Source organism: Brienomyrus brachyistius, chromosome 20 (assembly GCF_023856365.1).
Source record: "Brienomyrus brachyistius isolate T26 chromosome 20, BBRACH_0.4, whole genome shotgun sequence".
Taxonomy (NCBI): Eukaryota; Metazoa; Chordata; class Actinopteri; order Osteoglossiformes; family Mormyridae; genus Brienomyrus; species Brienomyrus brachyistius.
Window position 1 is genome coordinate 6953942 of NC_064552.1, and position 9846 is coordinate 6963787.

Below are 9846 nucleotides of genomic sequence, written 5' to 3' on the forward strand. Positions count from 1 at the left end.
ATATAATGTAAGTATACATGATCTCCAAGGGAAAAAAAAACACATTTATATGTGACCAAAATAAAAGTATCAAGAAAAAATATATTACATGGGAATTATATTTATTCTCCTTTTAATGAGATCCTGGCTTATGCATGTTAATGCTGACAATGCAATTTATATAGCATTTGCTATATATTGGTTTTTCGTATTGTTTTTCATTTTATTGTGAAGCTGGCCAATATGATTCACTTCTTTTTGCGTAGCCTGAATTCTTCCAGTTAAATAAGTTTCGTTATTAACAAAGCAATTCAAATTGAACTGTAGATTTTGTAATATCTGGCATATTTTGTTTTTCATTTTCAATGGTTCACTTATTTTCTCTCTATTTTAAAATGTCAAACGGTAGTATACTTTAAATAAACATTTAACTACATTTTCACATTGTGACTGAAACTGCAAATTGTTCATCTATATTAGCCACCTAGTCTGCAAATTTAAAGCAATAAGCATCATTATTATTCATTAACTTAAATCATGCCACAGGTGGTTCTCATGTATTTAATACTGTCCGCCTTAATGGATTTTTACACCATATACATTAAAAAAAAAAAAAAAAACAGACAATTTCAGTACACCAATGACAGAAATGATAAATTGAATTGAAATGTCCCTTCACCTACCAAATATACAGTAGAAATCAAAGCAGTTTCAACTTAAACTTTGCTTGCATACAGGACATGCCCTGACATTATATGCATGTTAATCCTGTTTACATATCTCATCAGCAAATTTCAAGTAATTTTTTTCCAAAACTATTTCAAGTTTAAATCCTCTTCCTTACCCAATTTTGATTTGTAATAGAATAGAATTTTCATTTACACTGTCAGAAGATAGGTTACAGCCCTGGTACAGGTTAGTTCCCGAAGGTATAAATGACGTTAATGTAGCCGCTGGGGTTAGAGGATCCAATCAAAATTAAGGAGACATATTAAGGAAACATCATGTCATGCAAAAGATTAGGTGTAATAATTTGTAGTCACATGTTATTTTAAGCACCTTGGCCAGTTGATGATCTCAGTGCCACCAGTAACAATGATTTAACCATTTGGGGAGGTACAGGTCATGGAAGTGTCACATGAAAGTGTAAGACATGGTAGGTAGTGCTACCTGTGGATAAGAGTATACTTTCCTTTAGAGGTCCATTCATTGATTGAAAATGTCAAGATCACTGCAAACCTCAGTGTACATCACAAGGCGGTAGTTTTATCAGTTTGTCAAAGAACCTCACAAAAATTGATACAATGGTTGGCTTGAAAAGCACAGGGCCCTTGTTACACCTATAAATGCACTTTTCACAAGTGATGTGCTGTGAAGAGCAGAAGCATTGTTCTACTCAACAATGGAGAAAAATCACGTTATCCTAGACCATTTCCTCAACATGCGGAAGAGAACCTGTATGAGCACATGAGAAAGAAGCCGACAAAGTAGGTGTTCTGGTGGGCCTTTTGTGGTATAGAATGCCTTTTCTTTGCTTTTTACACTCAGCGACTGAAAGGGTAAGGAAAATGGCAAAAAAACAAAAAGCCGTTATGAGGGATCACAGTCATCCTGCAGTAAAACATTTCTATGCTGATGACAGTAAAATCTTGCAGAATTATGATGCCTTCACAAATCCTAAGTGGTCACTGAATGATTGATGAACATAAAAACAGCATAAATCATACTTTGCCATCACCATGCCAGTTACCTGATCTCAAATCAATTGAATGGCCGGGGGAAATTCTGGACCACTGCCTATGACAATGTTTTTTCATGAACATCCCCTTAACAGGGTTTTACACACTCATAGCAGTGTAGCCAGGGTGTAATGAAACTGTACAAGGCTTCCTGCGATGGCCCAAAGGCTTATTAAAACACTTTATATCGGTACAGTTACCTGTCCATAATGATTCCTATAATGTTATACACTGAAAATACTGCAATATACTGTATGATACACAACTTTGAATCAGCGAATAATGAGTCAATTAAAACATTCTTCTTTTTTAGAAATATGGGTGAATTTCTAAATATTTTAATTGCCATTAATTGCATATACTGTACTATACCATTTTATATATAACGGACAGGAATTAACCAATACAGCCTCTAATAAAAAATGTCAGCACGCTGATTGATGCTGCAAGTTCATTGAAGACTTAACTAATGCAAATATTGAAAGACAGATTATCAGAGAACCTAATAATGATGGAAAAAAAATTAATAAAAAATAAGAAAGTCATTGTTCAATACAAATGTTGGTTCAGATGTAGACGTATGGAGTGACACACTTTAATAGTCTTTATGCTTGTCCCACAATCATTTATCACATGACCTCTTGTGTTGTATCGAATATTTTAATTCAAGATCGCATGTTATCTGTCAAAAAAATTTGTGTGTATAAAAGGATTAAAGTAAATGTAAGAAATGTGTTACAATTCAGTGTTTTTGAAGAGTAACATTTAACTTTTTAGAATGTTCAACAATACATTTGTAGACATATTTTATTTATGCGAAGTCTTGTTGCAGCTCTAAGACCGAATTTGAAACGTACGGCGTACCTTGAAACTGCATCATGATTGCATCATCAACTGAGCGATATGTCACAGGGGGAAGGAATTTGGGCGGCAGAAGAAATTTGGCATGACAACACCTACATTGCTGGATACAATAGCTTTTATCGTATACACATGTTATGGACCAAGGCAAATGTATACTGTAGGTGTGAGGTTACTATTTAACAACTGGAAAAGGGTCAACATCCCAAAGCTCATTAAAACATTGCACAGAACCTTCAGCAAGTGATTAAACTTTTGCTCATAAATTTTCTTATGGAAAAAACCATAAACCCATTACAATCCTGGCATGCTAATGTATTAAGGTCTCTGGCCTTGTGTACTCCCTGAAGTATGACACGGAAACATTTATACATGATTGCTGTAATTTTATGAGGAGGATCTACATCCGTCATTCATCTTAATCAGTCAGGAGATGATGATCAGGTCAGGTCAGGGTAGGTTGGAGAGCATGCCCAGATACAGTGCGTTGCTGCACCCACAACACGACAAAACACTTTAGTCATCCCAATTGGCGACCCCCCAGGCCAACACACAGTCCAGTTCCACCCCCCCAGAAGTGCCCATTAATCTGCCGCAGCCAGGTGTTACATGGGCGTCCCCTTGGCCTCGTCCAGCCACCCGGATCCTCAACAATGAGGATCCTCTGAGCCAGATCGCCCTCAGAGAATCGCACCACAGTGCCGTAACAGACATTCCCTCACAATGCAGGTAATTTACCTCATTTTGCCCTCCAAATGAGCTGCAGTTTGGTCGCTAAATGACATCACTGCACTTTTACAAAGCAGCACAGAAGGGTATCATTATATATCATTTCTATAATAAGTTTTTCTTTTAAATGTGCTAATGCAAAGCAAATAATTTCCTGGGATAACTGTTACGATAAGACCTCATTTCTATGTATGTATGATATTATTCTTAGCACACATATTCCAGCTGGGATCAATAAAGTAGTTATTACATTATTGGCTGATACACGCTGCCATGCAAAAGGAAAGCAATGGCTTCCTGTCTGTTCTGCACATGCTTCTTGTGCACTTTCCTTATGCTCTACGCTTTCTTGGGGCACATAAGAGCCCCTTTGCTGCCCACCAGTCTACCTGTGTTTCTGCCTCATTGCCTTCTGCCTAAAGCCGCCTCACCTATCCATCCACCAGCCTAACTACCTACCACTCTGCCTACCTCCCTGCCTGCCCAACAGCGCGCCTGCCTACTTCTGCTGTCCATCTGCCTAAATTTGCCCAGCGTTAAATTATGTGAACTCGTGCTATTCGGTGCTCGTCCAGAGATGGATGGGCTTCTCCCCGGAGTCTGGTTTCTCCCACGGTTTCTTCCTGACTCTGAAAGGATTTTTTCTTGCCCCTGTCGCTTCAGGCTTACTCTCCAGAGACCTCCGGCCCTAGATCGTTCTTTGTGACAATGCTCCTTATTGAAAGTACTACTGAAATATAATTGAATTTTTTCTGACTCTATACATAGATTGATATATCTCCCTAATACATACATACACACACACACACACACACACACACCGATTTCCACAGAAACAGAGACAATCAAAACATAGATGATCAATCTGCAGGCTGTAGGATTAATTAACACCTGGACCGACTTCAGAGCATGCATGAGAAGAAGCACAGACCCAGTCAATTTGTTGCTTCTTCTCTGAGTACTGACAGGAAAATTGCACTTGATATTACCTGTGCTATGATGCGAAATAAGCAAATGACAACCTCAACAGTGACAATGAGGGGATTGCTAATTTTTATTTGTTTGTTTGTTTGTTTATTAAATCTTTCTAAAGTGATTTGAGAGAGAGAGAGAGGATATTTGCTGCACTTGATGAAACACCCCTGTCAGGAAAGATGGCACCATTGTCATTTCAGGGCTCTGCCCGTGGGATTGCTTTCACCAGACTATGAAAGTTCTCTTGTCCGTTAATAGCCTTCCTTCGATTGCAGTTTATTTCACTTGTGTGGTGTGTGGCGTTGGCAGATGGGAGTCCGACATGAAATGGATATACAGGATGGCAACCTGGCATAAAACAGCCCATTTGTCTTTATTCACTGGGGAAACCTGGAAGCAAGCTCATTATACTGGGAGTCAGATTAATCTCAGCTTCTGTCTTTTCCTCTTAACCCTCTGAGTTTAACAGTGTATTACATTTTTTTTTTTTTAATTTTGAGACATATTTCAAGCCTTTTGCAGTGAGTTACCTGCACGTGTGTGTATGTATGTATCCATGCATGTATGTGTGTGTGTGTGTATATATATATATATATATATATATATATATATATATATATATATATATATATATATATACACACAGTATACTGTATACATATATATATACTGTATATATGTATATATATATATATATATATATATATATATATATATATATATATATATACACACAGTATACTGTATACATATATATATACTGTATATATGTATATATATATATATATATATATATATATATATATATATATATATATATATATATACAGTATACTGTGTACACATACACATGTATGCCTATATATATATCACAAGTTTGCATATTCTCCTCATGTCGTCGTGGGGTTTCCTCCGGGTACTCCGGTTTCCCCCCACAGTCCAAAGACATTCTGAGACTAATTGGACTTGCTAAATTGCTTGTAGGAGTGCATGTGTGATTGACTGGTGTGTGAGTGTGCCCTGCGATGGGCTGGCTCCCCATCCTGGGTTGTTCCCTGCCTCGTGCCCATTGCTTCCGGGATAGGCTCCGGACCCCCCACGACCCAGTAGGAGAAGCGGTTTGGAAAAAGGATGGATGGATGGATTATGCTACTTGGAAATGGGTTTCAGAAAAGCTGCAGAGAGCAATGGGAACCCAAATGAGACTCAGGTGAGCATCATCAGAGTGCTTTTAAGTGCCTTTGTATTAAGGATGAAGGTGTATATATATATATATATACACACGCAGCTAGTTACCTATAAGTGTGTGTATACATGAATATATATATATATATATATATATATATATATATATATATATACACACACATACGTAATTATAAACACAATTGTTTGGTGTACTGTACTATCCCCATGGGAGCTGAGAAATGCCAAACATATTCTGTGTGTTTATCAAGTAAAGAATGATTCATCCTTTATGGCCAATAGCCGTGGTACTTGTTGAGTGGCATACAAGCATGTAAACACCATCTGGGAGCTACCTGATACTGGCTGAAAACATCTAGCTTTGTCACTTTTTCCGTGATGTGTAAATATTCAGAGGGAAGATACGAAAACAAATACTGCATGACTGTTATCAAGAAGACGACCTTTTTGAATTAGACAAAAAAATCCTTCTTTCGCCAAGCAAACAAAGTAGCCATTTTCGGCTACTTCCAAAATAAGCTGTAGAAAAGTGTATATCAGATGTTTAGATATTAGTCCGATGTTCTATAATTGTATCTGTTATTTTGTGGAATTTTAAATTCAAATACATCATTGGATAGATGGACCTTTACAGCATTAAGGAAAAGCATATTAATGATTAATGAAATAATGTATACTTTCTTTTCTATACATTATTTGTACAGCTACAATTAGCTAATTTTTTAAGTCATCTGAGCTGGAAAATATGTTTATATTACTTTAAGTAACATGAATAAATACATATAAATTATAAATCAACGATAATGCATTAGTATGATATAAAAATAATAGCAGAATCACTCTTTTCCAGTGATTCATAAACATATGGATGATTCACGTTTAATTATATATGAAACTGCTGAACTTCAAGGTCAGCTACTCTAATTTATTTTAATAAATTAAAAAATCCCCGAATCCCATAGAAATGCTATTAATGTGCAGTTATGCCTAATTGACTCTGACAAAGGTTCACTATCCTCTTCAAGCAGCAGAAAGTACCGAGGACCGTCATGCATTGTCTCTCATTCCAGATGAACAGAGAGAGTTCAGACATCATTAGTGAAGACTTATACACAATGTCCATTTTATTTAATATTCTTAAAAATCATATTTAGAAAGCAGGTAACACATCTATACCACGTACTTAGATTGAAAGCAGTCTTTTATTCAAGTGTATGGCAATGGCTTTAGGTTAAGACTTAACGCTCAGTATTACTGAATATTTTGGCTAGTATCACTAGCAATCATACCACCTGCAGACTCTTCTGCAAACTATAGATATCATCTGTCATAGCTTTCCCGGTATAAGGAGAATTTTTGTTTCATTATAACAAGATACGAAATTAAATAGGAAAATTATTGTGGTATTACGAGACACAAAACAATCTTGCAAAGAGAGGAAATCTTTTGCGCTCTAACAAAATACAAAGCTCATTAAAATGAGAATCTAAATGATTTTGTTACAATAGCAAACATTTCTCGTAAAATAATGGCCATTGCAAGTCATTGTAAGGAGAAAAAAGGTCAAAGCAAAAAGGAGAATCAAACTGAAAGTCAATCGTTTACTTGATTTGATCAAGTTCTACGTCATGCTGGGGACGAGGCATGGTTAATAAATATAAATCCTGTTATTGAGTTCGGGAGATAGCATTGTCTTAAGTATGCACCTGCTAAAAAGAGAATTTTGAAGCGTTTGGAGCTGCACACAATGGCGCCTGCAGAGAATTTCGATTGGGGTGACCTCAGAGGCCAGTTATATTTATAGGGGGCATGTCTATTCCATGAAATATAGATTATTAATATAATAGTCATTATTTTTATTTTTATTATTCTGGTGTAGAGTGGCAACAGGCATGGCCATGGCCATCCTTGGCTACCCCTTAGATTCACCCCTGGCTGTACAGAAGAAAAGACCAGTCAGATCTCTTAGAGGATCATTTCTCATTGATCAGAGCCAGCTAATGCACAACAGACCAAAAATGCCTGAATTGTGAAGGATGACACATGAAACGATTTTTTTTTCAAATCAAAACTAGAAAATTATCTCATTATACCAATATACTTATCTCGTTATTATAAGATACTTTTCACAATTTAACATTATACATTCATGTTAAAATGTAACACGGGTCTTGTTATAACAAGAAACGGCTAATTTTATCTGTCTCTGTCGTAATAAAATGAGTAAATATTTAGCAACGATAAACTTTGCAACCCAGCTGGATAATTTATTAGTAAGTAAAGGAACACATGTTTGGTAGAAATGGAAGAAAGGATTTTAAAATTAAATTAGTGATGTTGATTCCAAGTAAAGCTATATTTCCATGCAAGGCCCATCCAGACAGGGGATAAGGCCAATCCAGACAGGGGATAGGGCCCATCCAGACAGGGGATAAGGCCCATCCAGACAGGGAAAAAGGCCCATCCAGACAGGGGATAGGGCCCATCCAGACAGGGGATAGGGCCCATCCAGACAGGGAAAAAGGCCCATCCAGACAGGGGATAGGGCCCATCCAGACAGGGGATAAGGCCCATCCAGACAGGGGATAGGGCCCATCCAGACAGGGAAAAAGGCCCATCCAGACAGGGGATAGGGCCCATCCAGACAGGGGATAGGGCCCATCCAGACAGGGGATAGGGCCCATCCAGACAGGGGATAAGGCCCATCCAGACAGGGAAAAAGGCCCATCCAGACAGGGGATAGGGCCCATCCAGACAGGGGATAGGGCCCATCCAGACAGGGAAAAAGGCCCATCCAGACAGGGGATAGGGCCCATCCAGACAGGGGATAAGGCCCAACCAGACAGGGGATAGGGCCCATCCAGACAGGGGATAAGGCCCATCCAGACAGGGAATAGGGCCCATCCAGACAGGGAAAAGGGCCCATCCAGACAGGGGATCGGGCCCATCCAGACAGGGGATAGGGCCCATCCAGACAGGGAAAAAGGCCCATCCAGACAGGGAATAGGGCCCATCCAGACAGGGAAAAAGGCCCATCCAGACAGGGGATAGGGCCCATCCAGACAGGGAAAAAGGCCCATCCAGACAGGGGATAGGGCCCATCCAGACAGGGAAAAAGGCCCATCCAGACAGGGGATAAGGCCCATCCAGACAGGGAATAGGGCCCATCCAGACAGGGAAAAAGGCCCATCCAGACAGGGGATAGGGCCCATCCAGACAGGGGATAGGGCCCATCCAGACAGGGGATGGGGTTCACTGCAGAAATCTGTATTTTCTACCTCAGAAATATTTGTTCATTTTACAACTGAAAGATTTTTTTAAAAAAACTACACTTATTGCATCACGCTCAAGTTATCGATTGAGAGGATTTGCGAGAGAAAGACGTTGCATTGTACTTTGATAAGAAAAACAACATCAAATGTGAAAACGGTACTTTGTGGTTTCATGAAGAAGCGGGTTCACTTAAGCAAAAACAATGTTGTGAAACTTTAGCAGAGAGCTTAACTTTCTATACCAGAATATTTCTCTCCTGAAGCTTCTCAATTATGAGGCAGCCTACCTGGATTTTTCTGTGAATCACACACTGTCTTCATCTTTATATTTATCGGTAATAAAGGAGGTGCTGAGTTGGACAGACCTGCAGTTATAGTAAATTGTTTGGGTGCTGTGAGTCACCTGTGGTGCCTCTTTATTTTAAGTAGGCTATACTGCTGTTGACAGGACCTAGTTTCTCAATATGGTGAGACGGTCAAAGGCAATACTCTGACAATCTGTTTCTTACTTTGTTTTTACGTTTTCTCAATTTATTTGTACTGAGACCGAAATTAGAAAACCCTAATACAATATGTGACGTACAATCTTCACATTAATATCTCAAAAAGCACGATATCCACTGAACAATCAGAAGTATACTGGCAACGGGTGTAGAGAAATCTTTCATTAGCGCCTTATAGCAAATACAATTTTTCTCAATAATGCACAATCCTCAGTGGAACTTTATGTACTAAAATGTAACATCATAGTTAGCGTGTGTGTGGTGTGTTTTTGCATGATATTATGAGTGACTGCTCGTAATTGAATTTGTATGTATTATTGTAGCTTTATCCTGATTACCTTTTAATTAGAGCACTAAATATATTGTCTCATTCTGCAAAATATTTTACATTAATGCAGTATTGTTCTCCAGCTTGATGACATATCCTACTTCATAAACAACAGATCATTTCAAATAATATTTATGTTCTGAGGTAAAGTGAACAGATATGTGTGATTAAAAATTGTATTGACTCACTTAAAGAGTTCATGGTAGTTTATAAACGGAATAATTTTTCAATAAAGCTCATAATTTTAATTTTGT